At 32.9% G+C, this 14,721-nt stretch overlaps 7 non-coding genes across 7 annotated transcripts; all 7 read left to right on the top strand.

Moving 5' to 3' along the window:
- The first annotated feature begins 6,191 nt into the window (after positions 1-6,191).
- On the top strand, positions 6,192-6,302 carry LOC146911152 (small nucleolar RNA Z107/R87). Its single transcript, XR_015021020.1, has one exon. It is a non-coding gene; the product is annotated as a small nucleolar RNA Z107/R87 (small nucleolar RNA).
- Positions 6,303-6,360: 58 nt separating this feature from the next.
- Positions 6,361-6,460, top strand: LOC146911151 (small nucleolar RNA R30/Z108). Its single transcript, XR_015021013.1, has one exon. It is a non-coding gene; the product is annotated as a small nucleolar RNA R30/Z108 (small nucleolar RNA).
- A 99-nt stretch (positions 6,461-6,559) lies between these two features.
- LOC146911150 (small nucleolar RNA SNORD34) lies at positions 6,560-6,645 on the top strand. The gene has a single exon (XR_015020744.1). It is a non-coding gene; the product is annotated as a small nucleolar RNA SNORD34 (small nucleolar RNA).
- A 185-nt stretch (positions 6,646-6,830) lies between these two features.
- Positions 6,831-6,902, top strand: LOC146911149 (small nucleolar RNA Z267). The gene has a single exon (XR_015020995.1). It is a non-coding gene; the product is annotated as a small nucleolar RNA Z267 (small nucleolar RNA).
- A 96-nt stretch (positions 6,903-6,998) lies between these two features.
- Positions 6,999-7,087, top strand: LOC146911148 (small nucleolar RNA R44/J54/Z268 family). Its single transcript, XR_015021014.1, has one exon. It is a non-coding gene; the product is annotated as a small nucleolar RNA R44/J54/Z268 family (small nucleolar RNA).
- A 148-nt stretch (positions 7,088-7,235) lies between these two features.
- Positions 7,236-7,321, top strand: LOC146911147 (small nucleolar RNA R44/J54/Z268 family). Its single transcript, XR_015021015.1, has one exon. It is a non-coding gene; the product is annotated as a small nucleolar RNA R44/J54/Z268 family (small nucleolar RNA).
- Positions 7,322-7,807: 486 nt separating this feature from the next.
- LOC146911146 (small nucleolar RNA snoR122) lies at positions 7,808-7,887 on the top strand. The gene has a single exon (XR_015021021.1). It is a non-coding gene; the product is annotated as a small nucleolar RNA snoR122 (small nucleolar RNA).
- The last annotated feature ends 6,834 nt before the right edge of the window (positions 7,888-14,721 follow it).

The following is a 14,721-nucleotide window of genomic DNA, read 5'->3' as shown; positions in this document are numbered from 1 at the left end:
GAATCACTAATCGATTATGAGAAAACTTGGATCAGGAATGGAATTCAGAATCGATCAATCAACCAATAAACATGTGAAGAATCAATCGATTGAGAGTGAAGAGGATTCCATTCGAGCGTTTGGTGCAGATGAGAGTGAAGGGAGAATGATGAATTAGGTGACGGTGGTGGAGAGTGAAGGTCGGTGACGGCGGCGAAGAATCGCGGAAGAGAAAGAGGTTAGAGAAGAGTTTGTATCGCACGCGCGAGAGAGAAAGATGTGTGTTTCGGTTTTTTTTTTTTGAGGAAAAAAAAGAAAATAGTAAATTTTCAACGTGTGACTTATAAAAAATAGGCTTAATAGGTCATTTGGTCCTCTAATTAATTTCTAGTTTTCATTTTGGTCCCATAAGTAATAAAACTCATGTTTTGGTCCCTCAAATTTGCCACGTTAGTCAAATAAATCTCTGTCTGTTAAATTTAACCCCGAATATTTATGGTGAACCAACTTTAAGAGTGGTCCACCATAAATCCTATTAATTTTTTAATTTAAACCGTTCGATCTTTTTAATTAAAAGAGGACGGTTAGATCATGCATGTCTATTGTATCATACGGTGAACCAACTACATCTAGCTTTATATCCCATTATTCATCTTCTTCCTTCCCCTCATTCATCACCTTCAAAAAAAAAAATTCCAGAAAACACAACCAACATAAACCAATTAACCAACATAAACATCATCATCCTCATAATCTTCATACAAAAGCAAGGAAAAATTCCAGAAATTCATCAAACTTTATAATCATCTCATTCTCTTAATACATTTACATGAACAACAGCAACAACAAAAAAACCAAACCAAAAATTTCGATTGTCACCATAAATAAGGAAGTCCCTTGCTTAATTAACTTCAATCTTCCACTAATAGCAAACTGAGTTGGAACAAACAATCTCAACGAGCCTCTCACAGAAGCTTAATCTCACAAACCCTCAATATTGTCAATCGAATCTCAGGAACTCAACCTCACCACAATGAAAACCCAACAACGATTCACCAACAACACCCATTGGGCTAATATTTTAATGGGATGAAATTATTGCAATTGAGTTTTCCGAGACGGTGGCAGAAATTCCAATCAAGCAATAAGTTTAGGGGTTTTGTTCAGGTTGTTATGGAGCAAAAATGGCTGGTTTAATTTCTCAAAAAGAGGATCATAGTGACAGGAAATTAAGAGAGAAGGTGATGATTGGTGTTTTTCAAATCTAACCAATCTATAAAATAAACGGGTGATTTTTGAAGAGGAGTAAGAGAGGATTGCGATGGTGGTTGTGGTGTGGTGGAAGGAGGTCTAATGGTGAAGTTGTGGTGGCTGAAAGTAAGGGGCGGTAGTGTTCAAGGGAAAAGAAGAAGGAGCACAACAGCAACACATGGAATAGTATAATAAAGGAAAGAGTTTTAAATTTGTCCCTTATATCAAACAAAATATATAGATTAAAAATTATTTTATTTTATAGGGTGATAAAATAAAAATTACTATCAAATTTTATCCGAAATTATATATGAAGTGGGTGTAAAAAAAAATCTGGGTTGTTGTGTTGAATGTATGAATGTTTGATGATGAAGATGAAGAAAAGGTGGAGGAAGAAGATGAACAAAGGGAAAAAAAGTTATATGTTGGTGGTACATCGTAAGATACAATACACAAACGTGATCCAAAGATCCAATGGTCACATAGACATTTGGGGTTAAACTTAACCGTCAGGGATTTATTTGACTAACGGAAGCAAACCTGAGGGACAAAAACATGAGTTTTATTACTTATGGGACCAAAATGAAAACTGGAAATTAATTAGAGGACCAAATGACCTATTAAGCCTAAAAAATAAATTAAAATTAAATAGTTAGAGTCTGCGTATCCAAATGGTAGCCAATTGATCTAATATTAACTACCAATTCAGTTTATAGCAAATTTCCATAGTAAATCTAGTTTTTTCTTGTAGTGCCATGGGTGTCTTGCATATATTATAATTTGTATATGCATATGACACAAACAACCTTATCAAGAGGTTCTGCGATGATGGGTGCGTGCATTCACTAGGGCTTATCTAAACATCATCATTCTCTTTTCTATCTCTACTAGCTATTTCGGTTGCTGCTGATCGAAGATAATAAACGTAGTTGTATTTTTCACTTTTTTTTGAATAAAAAATCTCAGAGTTCTTTATGAAATTATATGTATATATAGTATAGACATTCTCATGTAACACTTTTTTTTTAAAATAAAAATTCTCAGAGTTCTTTATGAAATTATATGTATAGTATAAACATTCTCATGTAATAATTGTCTCTAAATATGAGTTCATTTTCAAATTACTAGATACGTTTATAATTTTCCAGTGTTCTTGTTTATTTTTCAGTGTTATTGTAGGACAAGTAAATATATAATATGTAAACAGCTATTCAAGCTAAGGAAAGTCCACTCCAGTACTTGATATATGGATATATCGACAAACTTGTGGGATTGATACATCTCAAAACATGATGTGTTGGATTAAATTTGTTAACTACTAGCAATAACAAGATGAGATGTTCAATTGTATTACTATTTGTTTTGTCTGTGTGCAACAACTGAGAGAAGCTTAGAACCCGTTGAGTTTATATATCATATTCTCTTCTAGGATTCCGCTGGGAGTTTGTTTTCAATAAGTTGGCAGCGTAGCTTTCCTTTATAGCCACGCCGATAAATATGTGCATATTTAAGAGCACAAAGTTATTTCATAGGGAAATGCTGATTAGTGAAAAAGGAATTTCATTAAACTGAAAACAAAATTTAATTGTTTTGCTGACCAAATATTGGGGTAGTCTTAATAGTTTCATTTCTAATGATAATATAAGTCGACAAAAACACATCGTAGAATGTAAAAAAATAAGTCAACATGCATATCAGGCACATTTTACCCTTGTGACACTAAGGATTTCAAATAACTTTATAAACTAATTTGAATGGTTGATTCAAATATGTTTTGGTCAAAACAACCTTGTTCAATTGTATAGTCTAATGTCTAAATGGATTCTTGTATACTTCATTAGGATTTTTAGATATTGTCTGCTGTTGCAGGTATGCTGCCACTTTCTGTTTTTTTTGTGTCTAAAGCCTCAAAGGGATTGCTATTAGTTAGGGGATAAAATACATTTGGTATAAAAAGTTGTAACGCTACTGTTGCATTTGATGGCATTTAACTAAAATACAACTCTAAAATATCAAGAACTGTGGCGCTTTCGCGATATGAAACATTGATTCCACTGTAATAGGAAATAGATGCTTAAAAAATTGTTACTTTTGGCAGCTACAGTGGTGAGAGTAGTGATATCATCATGAGAACAGACATTCACAGCTACGAGATGATGAGTTTGTTGTTGCGGCTGCAATGGCAGCAGTAGAGACATCGACATCAGAGACAGTAATAGTAGCGTGCAGCTGAGCATTTTGTGTTTTGCTCTCTTCTTTCAAGGGAAAAATATGTAGTACTGGTTTTGGCAGGAAGAATGAGATGATGTTGAAGTATAGGCTAACGAAAGGCTCATATAATTGGTCAATCAAAACTAAACATATACTATCAATTATGTTTTTAATTTTTCCAGGATCACTTTAAAATCTATATTTACACTTGTTTTTCCTACTTCACATTTACATGTTACTGTAATAAAAAGAAACAAAAACATGTAGTTGAATCATGGACTAATCCCATTAAATTATTTATATACAAAGACGAAAAAGACAGTTTGAGATCATTTAGAGTTTTTTTTTCCCTCCTTGGCTCTGTGTACTTCAGCCTATAAGCCGGCTTATGCGATTCCATTGCCTCCGGAATTTCAAGCTTACTATGAAGCTCAGCAGCTAGAGATCTAAGTTCTTCCTGAGATTGAGAATGCAAATTTAGAAGAGTTTGGAAAGAATTTTCAGCCTCGATGAATCACAACCTCTTCTCTTGTTGTATGCAAGGTCTACCCAATTCCTTGTGCTTATCTTTAAGTTCTTCACTTTGAGACCTCATTTTCTGTGCCAAACACTGCAGATTGCAGAACATATTGTAGAGTCTGATTTGATCTTTCCAAGAGAAGACACTTTTGTTCATAAGTATGTAAATTTTCAGCCCCAATATTTATCTTGCAATTTAGTTCATGCACCTTTTTTTTGCTACACAAGAGAGCTTATGCTCCAAACTAGAATTATCTCCAAGAACTGCTGATAACAAAGAGTCACATGTTCCCTCTCTTTGATAGGTTACAATTTATAACTTCACTCCCTCAATTTTCTTCTTACCTATACTAACTTGCTCATTAGTTCTCCTTGTTCTCCTTGTTCTCCTCCTTGTCTCCATGAACTAGTTATAGCTTTTTTTTGTTGTGAATGTCAATGATTGGTTATACTGAAAAAGGGGCAGCTTCCTTTTGAGCATCTAATATAGCAAGGTCTGCCTTTAAGGACACAACTTCAGTTTCAGCTCTATTAGCCCGTTCAGTAAGTTCTCCTATATCCTTTTGAGCAGATGAAATTGAAAAGGTACAAATATCATCTTTGTTAAATGCTTCCTTATGATGAAGTACCAGATATCAATACTCTAAGTAATCAATTTAACATCTTAATGGAACACTAACATCGTCTCTTATAATGTTGAAGTCACTCTACCCGAGAAAAAACCAGTGAAATTAAACCAGAACCACTTAAATCAATCACAAAATAGATGTATAAACATGCTAATATATATAGTCCATACTAAGCTTCTAGAAAGGATGTTTATTAAAATAAAGTCTTTAACAAATAATAGATTAGATTAAAAATTAAATTTTCAGCATAAAGTTTCAGCCCTTATTAAATTTAATTTTGTTTAATTATCCTTAAATTTTTGAAGATCTCTTTGCAATTTTATTTAGAACTTTGTAAAAAGTTCTTCCACAACAAATTAGAATTTTTCAACAACGAAATGAATTAAATATAAATTTTTAAAACATTTAAAAGTTTAAGATAAAAGTAATGAAAATTTTGACTTGTAAATCATATTTTGAACTTATTTTTTAGGTCAAATGCATCTAAAGATCCTTTTAAGTTTTTCGTTTTTACCAAAGTGGTCCTTTAAGTTTCAAAAGTTCCAAACAAGTCCTTTAAGTTTCAAAAGTCCCAAACAAGTCCTTTTAGTTTTTGAATCGTTTCAAACAAGTCATTTTAAAGGATGATGGTGATGATTCAGATGATAGCAACAAAGAGCATTATTCACCATTTGCCATACCTAAAAAGATGACTAATTTTAAATGGGTGTTAGAAGCCAGATTTGGTACCAAAGATGAGTTCAAGGAAGCAATTACCAACTATGCTATCTACAATATGACTTGTTTGAAACGATTCAAAAACTAAAAGGACTTGTTTGAGACTTTTGAAACTTAAAGGATCACTTTGGGAAAAACGAAAAACTTAAAGGACTTTTAGATGCATTTGACCTATTTTTTATGGAGAAACATTTTATTATATTCTAAATATGTGTGAAAAGATCATTCAAGAATTTAAAAGTTTACAAATAATTGAACAAATTTGGCTTTAACAAGGACTAAAACTCTATGGTGAAATTTTTTACAAGGACTAAAACAAAAATTAATTAATTTATTGAGATCAAAAACTTATTTAATCGGTTAAAATAAAAAATAAAAAATAACAACACAACGGTAATATGGTGAAACTTTTTAGGTGATAACACGCTGTCGTTTTGAAAGGCAACTGTGAATAAGTTTCACCATAAATTAATTAAGTTTCAAAAGTTATTTTTAAACTTAGTAAATTAATTAATTTTTTATTTTTTATTTTTTAAGTTTGAAATAAGTTTGAAAGGCAACGGTCAAACTTAGTAATCTCTGAGGGGTTGGGCTGACTGTACTTTTAGGTGATCTGGGCTTTTGACCATGTCTTTATTGGGCTTTCACAGTTGCCTTTCAAAACGACAGCGTGTTATCAAAAACCCTAATTAACTCTTGCTATAAATTCAGATCAGATGCGGCTGTGGAGAAACAAAACCCAATCGAGTCTCTCCGCTCCCATTTTCAATTTTTTCTATTGCAGTTTGTTTGATTTTCATATTGATTATATAGTTTATTCATCTGATTTTGTTTTTGTTGGATTTCAATATTTGTTGTTCATACTGCATAGTATAGTTAGTATGAGATCACGATGATGACTCCATAAAATTCAAGCTCAACAGACCGCAGTGCAGTGCTTTCTTCTCTTTTGAGAGATTGCTTTGCGTGTCGATAACCCCGCTGAACTGAGTGATCTATCTTTTTTATATTTTTCATTTTTTAATTATTTCTTCAATTTTATCGGGGATGAAAAATTGTTGACAATGAGGATACAAAGCTCCCTCTTCTGATTTTGAGGTGAGGACAATTGCAGGCAGAATCGAACCTAAATTAATCTAGCCACCACTGAGTCAACTCTTATTCCCCTTCTAATTTTTCTGTGCTTTTATTTTGTATTCAACGTCTAATTTATAGTTATTTGTTGTGTTTGATTGTTTTATGTTGTTAAAATGCGAGGTCAGTGATGTGTTTTTATTTGCCTACATTGTCTGATAATCTTTTTTTAGATTTTGATGTGTTTAAATAACCTGAGACCTCTTTTTTTTTGTGTCCAAATTGATTTTTGATATATCCAAATATCACATGTTTGTTGCGATTTATTCTATGGAAATGTTTTTGATTTTTTCTATCGATTTTATTTAACTTACTTCAATTGTTTCATATTTAATGACGTTTGTATAACCTAGCACGGAAACAACCTAAAGAGAAAAAAAAGAAGCTGATTGTGTGCCTATGATGGTGTTAAATATACTTTGAGATTAATTTCTATGAAACAATTTTACTCTGAGGCACTGATTTAATTTTCAAACTATATCTACTTTTGACGATTATATTGTTGTTGTTTCTCTTGAAATTTCTGTTTAATTTTTCATTTTCTGGGTGGTTTTATATTTTGCAAATGATGACAAACTAGACAGGGACATCAGATCTCCTAATTAGAGAAAATGCTGATTTGTCTGTGGGAATCTCTCTGATGCACAATTTATTACAAATTTGATTTCTTTAGAAAAACAGGATTTTGTTTAAAAACATATTTTGTGTCTAATCTTATCTTGATTATGTTGTTTAAAATGTAAAGCTTTATGCACTTGTTAAATATTAACATATATATGTTGGTCCTAACCCTTATGCGCAGATGATGACAAGATAGACAGGGACTCAGCACTTCGAAAGGAGAATGTTGATTTGTCTAATGGGAAAATCTCTGATGCGTTTTTATCAATTAATTCGGTTAAGATTTTCTCCATTGAAAAAATGAAGATGAAATAATATGCTGAGGGTTGATAATGTTTAGATTTTGACCATTGATCTCCTTTTTCTCAGTAGTCTACGTTGTATGCTGATAGTCTTTAGGTCTTATTGTCGATAATGTTGAACTTAATTGTCATACTTATCGAATTTAGTTGAAGTATGTGTTTTGATTAGTGATACAGATAGTTTTCATGGTTGTTTTGTTACTTGTGGAAATCTAGTTGTTTTACTTGTTTTGGTTTCATCATGGTTATTTAACTTGCAAGTGACGATAAATTAGACAGGGACATCAGATCTCCTAATTAGAGAACATGATGATTTGTCGATGGATTGTGTTAGTTAAATTGTATTGGATTTCCATAGTATTTTCTTATGAAAAGTGTTTCCAACTTTGATTTTCAAATTGGAAACATTGATTAAGCATTTTTAAGAAAAGTTGTGTTGATGGTGGCCAATGATGTATTACTTGCACGTATTACCAGATCTTCTACGTGATTGATATATGCTAATTGTCACTACCTCTGAGGCCATTTGTTACCCATTAATATGCTAATTGTCTCTTAAGCTTTCTTTGTCTAGTTGGATATCACAATATCTAAATGTAAAGCCTTATGATTTTCATAAAGAACGGAGATTTGAAAGTTGCAATTGTTGAAGCCATTGGTAATCTCTGGGCTCCAAAAGCATCTTATGAAATAAATCCTTCTATATTTCTATTAATTAATGAAGGCTTGTTTATTATTGTGGCCGGTATTGTTTCTAAATGTGTTGTTAAGTTGAATTTGCTTTACATTATTCAAATCAAGTCCCGTTACTCATAAAATTGGGTTGGTAGAATCCAAGTAAAATCGTGAGCTTTGACATGTCTGTTTTGTTGTTGTTTGTCTTTGGGATGCTTTGTCTAATAGTCTTTTCCATATCATAAGATGATTCAGTAGATTCTGTGTGAAAAATGGGAAAGCTCTAGAAGTGTCTCAAGGTCATATCACTTTGGAGATTTGCAAACTGCAAAACTATGAAACTGTTTATTATGTCGGAGTATGAGATGATTGCTATAATTACCTATGAGGTTTAATCTAGCGTTAAGGGTGTGTTTGGATCACCAAAGAAAGTAAGAGGAAAGATTGTTAAAGGAAAGAAAGTATGAGGAAAGTGAATGGAAAGTGAGATGATTTGTTAGGTTGTTTGGTATGAATGAAAGTGATAAGAAAGTGAGTGGAAAGAAAGCCTTGATTGATTAGTAAATGACTTAACTACCCTTGTGTGAACAAATTTATTTAAAAGTAAATATAAAAGTATGCTTACAATGCAATATATATATATATTTTTATTTTTTAACCCAAATATATGTTTCTATTTATATTTATATTGTATATATTTACTATAAAATAGAATAAAAATAAAATATTATATTAAATGCAAAACAAATAAAAAAAAAGCTACAAATGGACAAATCACAACACCCAAAGCATATGGGTGCTTTAGGCATTTCAGCACAAACAGTGCTTTCCTTGCTTAAATGAGCAGAAAGTTTTCTGTCCGTGGGTCCCACAAAAACCATGCCTTCTTTCCACAATCTTTCCACTCTGTCATGGAACCAAACGATGGAAGCCCGGATTCCAAGAAACTTTCCATCCTCTTTACCTTCCACCCTCTTTCTTTCCCTGGAAACAAACAGACCCTAAATGTGTGGCTTCTACCTCTACCACAAAAAGGGGAAACAAGGTGCAATATTTTGAACACTCCAGAAATATGGCCTTTTAGTGGACGAATTATTTGACGAATTATTTCCTGAAAAGCAAGATATACACATTCTCCGCTCAAGCTTGAATTTAATCTAATATCATTCATAGATGCACCTAGTTAGACTCATATGCAACTATTCACATATTTGTGGAATTCAAGCGATGTTGGCAGAGGCAAAGGTCATTATTGGAGAGGTAGCTGGAGTTCCTGTACTTTAAAAATAAGAGCTGTTTCTTTGTTTTACCTTGTGGACTTCGCTTTTAATTTTGGCAATGGAAAATTGGTTGTAAATGTTAATGAGAAGGTAAATTTGTGGCTATTTAAGTGAATTAATTTTGGCAATGGAAAATTGGTTGTAAATGTTAGGGTGTGTTTGGATAGTGGAAGGAATGCAAGTTAGAGGAAAGAATGTTAAAGGAAAGAAAGTGAGTAGAAAGTGAGATGATTTGTTGGTAGTTTGGTAAGAGTGAAAGTGAAAGAGGAAAGAAAGAGATGAATTTAATAAAAGACCTAAATAACCTTATGTTGTGGTTGACTTCACTGCTGTCTCAGAATATATATCAACCTTTTTCTGTTGAGATTTTCATCTCATACGGCTCCTACCTCTTCTGCAGGTTGTTTATAATTTTACATACAGTTCAGTGTCCTTACTGTAATTATTTTCTCTTACCAAGATCCCTGTTGTTTTTACCAAAATGCCTCTCCCTCAAATTACAGGATTACCAAAATACCCCTGAGAAGGGCAAAAAGGTAATTTCAACGGACATTAATTTTCTTATTTAGTTTAGTAGATACATTTAAATAATTTTACTATAAATACTATATTAAAAATAATTTTACTATAAATACTATATTAAAATTGGTCCAAAAAAATGGTTATCCATGAGTATGTCTCATAAGAAATGTGTATAAGTATTAAAAATAATAAAATATTGTTTGAGATTACTGTGCAAAAGACAAAAAAAACATTGAACCATGGATTGTAAAAATATACAAGACTGAAGGGCACTTTAGTACATTCAATAAAAATAAGGGTATCTTTTCACTTTCTCCCCAATCCAGCGCAGAAACATTTTCTATGTGGGACCTGCAAAAAGTTTCTTTCCTTTGTTGTGCCAAACCATAGAAAGATCATCTTTCCACTCTCTTTCCATCCACTCACCTATGTTTCCTCTCTCTCTCTTTGGAACCAAACATACCCTTAGGGCCTGTTTGGAACAATTGATTCTTAAGGGAAAGAAAGCCTCAAGGATGGAATCACATATTTCAAGAATCTTTCCATCCTTTGGTTGCACAGCTGAGAGCAAGGAAAGAAAACTTTTTGCTGGGTCCCACAAAAGATTCCTCTCCCCTCTAAATTGTGAAAAAAGTCTGTGGAAAGTAAGGGACATTAGAAAAGGTCAAAAATAACCTCATGCCAATATATATATTATCATTTTATAATATTATAATATAATAATTCTTTTATTGGAAAACGTTAGGAATAGTTATTTACTAAGTGTATATTTATCAGTATATAGTATGTATACACATTCGGTTATATTTTATTAAGAGTAAATTTAATTTTTATTATCTTTGTTATATTTTACTTTACGTAAGGGCATGTATGTCATTTTGTAAATATACTTCTTTCTTTCTTCTCACTTTCTATTCACTTTCACTTCAACCAAACAACCACAAAATCAATCTCACTTTCCATTCACTTTCTACTCACTTTCATTCTTACAACATCCTTTCCTCTTACTTTCTTTCCTTTCACTTTCTCTTCTCATCCAAACAAAGCCTTAATGATTACCTTTGGTAAATTTGTGTGGCTATTTAAGTGAATTATTTGCTTTGAATCTATCGGTAAATACTAACTATAAAAATAAAAATTATCCTGAAGTTACAAACCATAACATAAAATCAACTCCTCTTCTTCATACACGTCTCCACACCATACATAGCAGAGAGCCCTAAGTCCTGAGGTGACTTCACATGATTAAGATTTCCCCGCAACTGTTAGGCTTCCTGACTCCAAAAGACGTTCCTTGAAAATCTCTTCAAGTAGTTAAATCGTGCATGTCCACCTTTTGTATCATCCACCTCCTTCCATGCCATCTGAACAGCCTTAGCCCTTGGCATACTTTCGTGGAACAAGAACATATCATCAATGGGGAGATGTAGCAAACATGACACATCATCGAGTGACACTGTCATCTCCCAAACGGAAGATGGAAGCTCGATTTCTCCTCGTGTCATCTCTCCGCAAATGCAGAACACAACTCGTGGTCAATCTGGCTGTAGCTGATATCCTGCCGCCACTGAAGACCGGTGGCCCATACAACTTGACTTTGTTGACGAAGTACCATGTTCACGTGACCAGGTGTTTACATCGATGGTGGCATCGATGGTGACATATGTATTTTTAAAGGGGATCATATTAATGACACAATTGCATGCAACATTTAATGTCATAATTGCATCAAACATCTTTTAATAACAAGTTGTCTCATGACAACATGATAGAAAAATGCTCAAGGGAGCATATTCAAAAAAGAAGAAGGAAAAGATAGAAAGATGAAAATAAATGATTTGTTCCAATGGTTTGATCCTTCCCAGTAAAACGCGGCATGTTCGAATTCTGATCGCTTTTACGCGAGAAAGGTGGACCACCCTCTAAGCCTAAGTATTCCTCAATGACCGATAGCATACAAGTACCGTGAGGGAAAGGCGCAAATTGCAAAAGAAAGAGGAAAATAAAGCAAGAACAATTATATTAAATTGCAGGAATGTAAATGGTGGTTGGAATCTGTCGATCTACCCACTCGTGAACCCATATGCTCCGCGGCGGGGGTGTTAGAGTTTCAGAAATCAATAAACCAACCCTTTGTTCTTATTACAAACTGATATATATAGACCTTGTAGAAAAACTACCACTAAATCGTAAGTTCTAGATTAAAAGTAGAAATAATTTTCTATAACTTCCTAAGGCACTAAGAAATAACTTACATGCACTTACACACTAGGAAATAACTTCCATGCACTTCAACCTTGTTTGCAGCTACACGTTACACTTTGCCTCATTGTACTCCGACTTTAAATTCTTTGGTTGAAATTGTGGTGTGTCGAAGTCTGTATGTTATTGGTCGAAATCCCTTTGCACTTTGCAGCATGTGGAAATAACTCATTTGCCTTGTCGAAAATATAATCATGAGTTCGACCAAATATTTCATTTTTGGTGCTAACAGAGGCCTCCCAGAATGTTGTTTCTCGAAAGACATGAGAGGAATAACATTTTGAAACATAATACCAAAAATGAACATTGTATGGTCTTATTCGACCACTTCATCAGAAGTTCTTTTTCATCTCTCCAAGCCAAATTCAAATTTGGTATATTGGCTTTAATGAACTTCAAATAAATCACTCAAAAATCAATTGGCAATATGTGTGTATATATAATTCATGGATCTCTTCAAAACACATATATACTTGCCCTTTTAGAAAATTCAAATCATTTAATATGATGGTTTTCAAAAAACCATTTTAATTTTCGGTATCAAAAACCGTCTTTATGGTCATAAACTTTTCAGTTTCAATCTTTGTAAAAAAATTCAAAACCATTTTGATAAGATTCTCCAATTCAATTGGTGTCCTCCTTTAATGGCTTCAACAATTTTTTTTAAAATATGGCTAAAAACCCGTTTCATGTACGATTTTCCATTTTTTTTTAGATAAAATTTTGAATTTTTTTGGACGATTATGACAATCTTCTCCAAAGGTTTTTGTTTGAAAAAGTTCACAATGAAAATTGCTTCCAAAGGTTTTTTTGAAAAAAGGATTTTTAAAAGTATAATGGAAATTTCTTTCGAAGGTTTTTGAAAGACTACAATTGAAATTTCTTTCCAAGGTTTTGAAAAATACAATGGAAATTTCTTTCCAAGGATTGAAAAAATACATGGAAATTTCTTTCCAAGGTTTTGAAAAAGTTTTTTTAAATATGCCTTAAAAAAACCATTTTTTAATCATATAAAGTGTTGGGTCGCGCAAAACTTGAAATGTCCCACCGGACGTGCCAATTTGTTTACACCGATTTTTGGCAATCAAAGCTTCATTTGCCATCGATGGTGACAAATGTATTTTTAAAGGGGATCGTTTAGGTCTCGCGGTTTATAACATCACTTCGTGAATTCTTTAAGAACATTAATGTCAGAATTGCATCTAACACCTTTTAATAACAAGTTGTCTCATGACAACATGATAGAAAAATGCTCAAGTGAGCATATTCAAAAGAAGAAGAAAGAAAAGATAGAAAGATGAAAAGAAATGCAAATTGCAAAAGAAAGAGGAAAATAATGCAAGAACAATTATATTAAATTGTAAGAATGTAAAGGGTGGTTGGAATTTGTCGATCTATCCACTCGTGAAACCATATGCTCCGCGTCGGGGGTGTTAGAGTTTCAGAAATCAAGAAACCAACCCTTTGTTCATATATATATATATATATATATATATATAGACATTGTAGAAAAACTACCCCTAAATCCTAAGGTCTAGATTAAAAGTAGAAATAACTTTCTATAACTTTCTATAACTTCCTAAGACACTAAGAAATAACTTCCAAGCACTAAGAAATAACTCCCGTGCACTTAGACACTAGGAAATAACTTCCATGCACTTCAACCTTGTTTGCCGCTACACGTTCCACTTTGCCTTATTGTACTCTAACTTTAACTTCCTTGGTCGAAATTGTGGCGTATCGAAGTCTGTATGTTATTGGTCGAAATCCGTTTGCACTTTGCAGCATGTCGAAATAACCCATCTGCCTTGTCGAAAATATAATCATGAGTTCGACCAAATATTTCATTCTGGGTGCTAACACCAGGATGGTGGCCGATGAAATGGTAAGACATTACACATATTATTGTGAAACTTTAATGATCGTAAACTGCTGTTAATTTGTACCAAAAAAAAAACTGCTGTTAATTTTTGTAATGTGTTAATCTGGTTTTTTTTAAGCATATAATTAAAATAACAAAAAAAAAACTCCGTCTTGAAGCCTCTCCGCACTTTCTCTCCAAACAGAACCGTGCATTGTTTTTCTGTCACCCCTGGTGCGCTCAACAGGTTCCTTGCCTGATTCCATATTTGTAACATGCATAAAAGGGTAACACACAATCAACATAAATACACAAAACAATCATAAAACTAAGGCACGAGACAAAAAGTTGTTCATGCGACTATTAATTCTTCATACCTTTGGAATTTTTGTGAAGTGCTGACTTTGACAAAAAATATGAGGCTTTTAAATGGTGCTTCAGAAGGTGACACCAAAGGAAGAAGATTATTTTTCATAATGGGTTTTTGGCTACCGGTGATGGAAGAATAGGAGAAGACAACGAGGTTGACAAAACCATTATTGATCCTCTTGCATCTATTGTAGACAATACTATCCTATTCTTTTGGAAAATATGGATGACATAACCTACTTCCAAAATAGAGCTATATTGACTACTAAACATTCTTTAGGTGAGAAAAGAAACGAATACATGTTAGATATGATTTCGGGTGAAGAAAAGGTGTATTTGGGTTACGATTCATCGGTTACACACAATATTCATGGTGATGCAATTGATGA

The sequence above is a fragment of the Medicago sativa genome, chromosome 7 (genome assembly GCF_051527215.1).
Source record: "Medicago sativa cultivar Bolivia chromosome 7, Bolivia_mono, whole genome shotgun sequence".
NCBI lineage: Eukaryota > Viridiplantae > Streptophyta > Magnoliopsida > Fabales > Fabaceae > Medicago > Medicago sativa.
The sequence above is the reverse complement of the archived record's forward strand: the minus strand, read 5'-3'. Positions and strand labels throughout refer to the sequence as shown.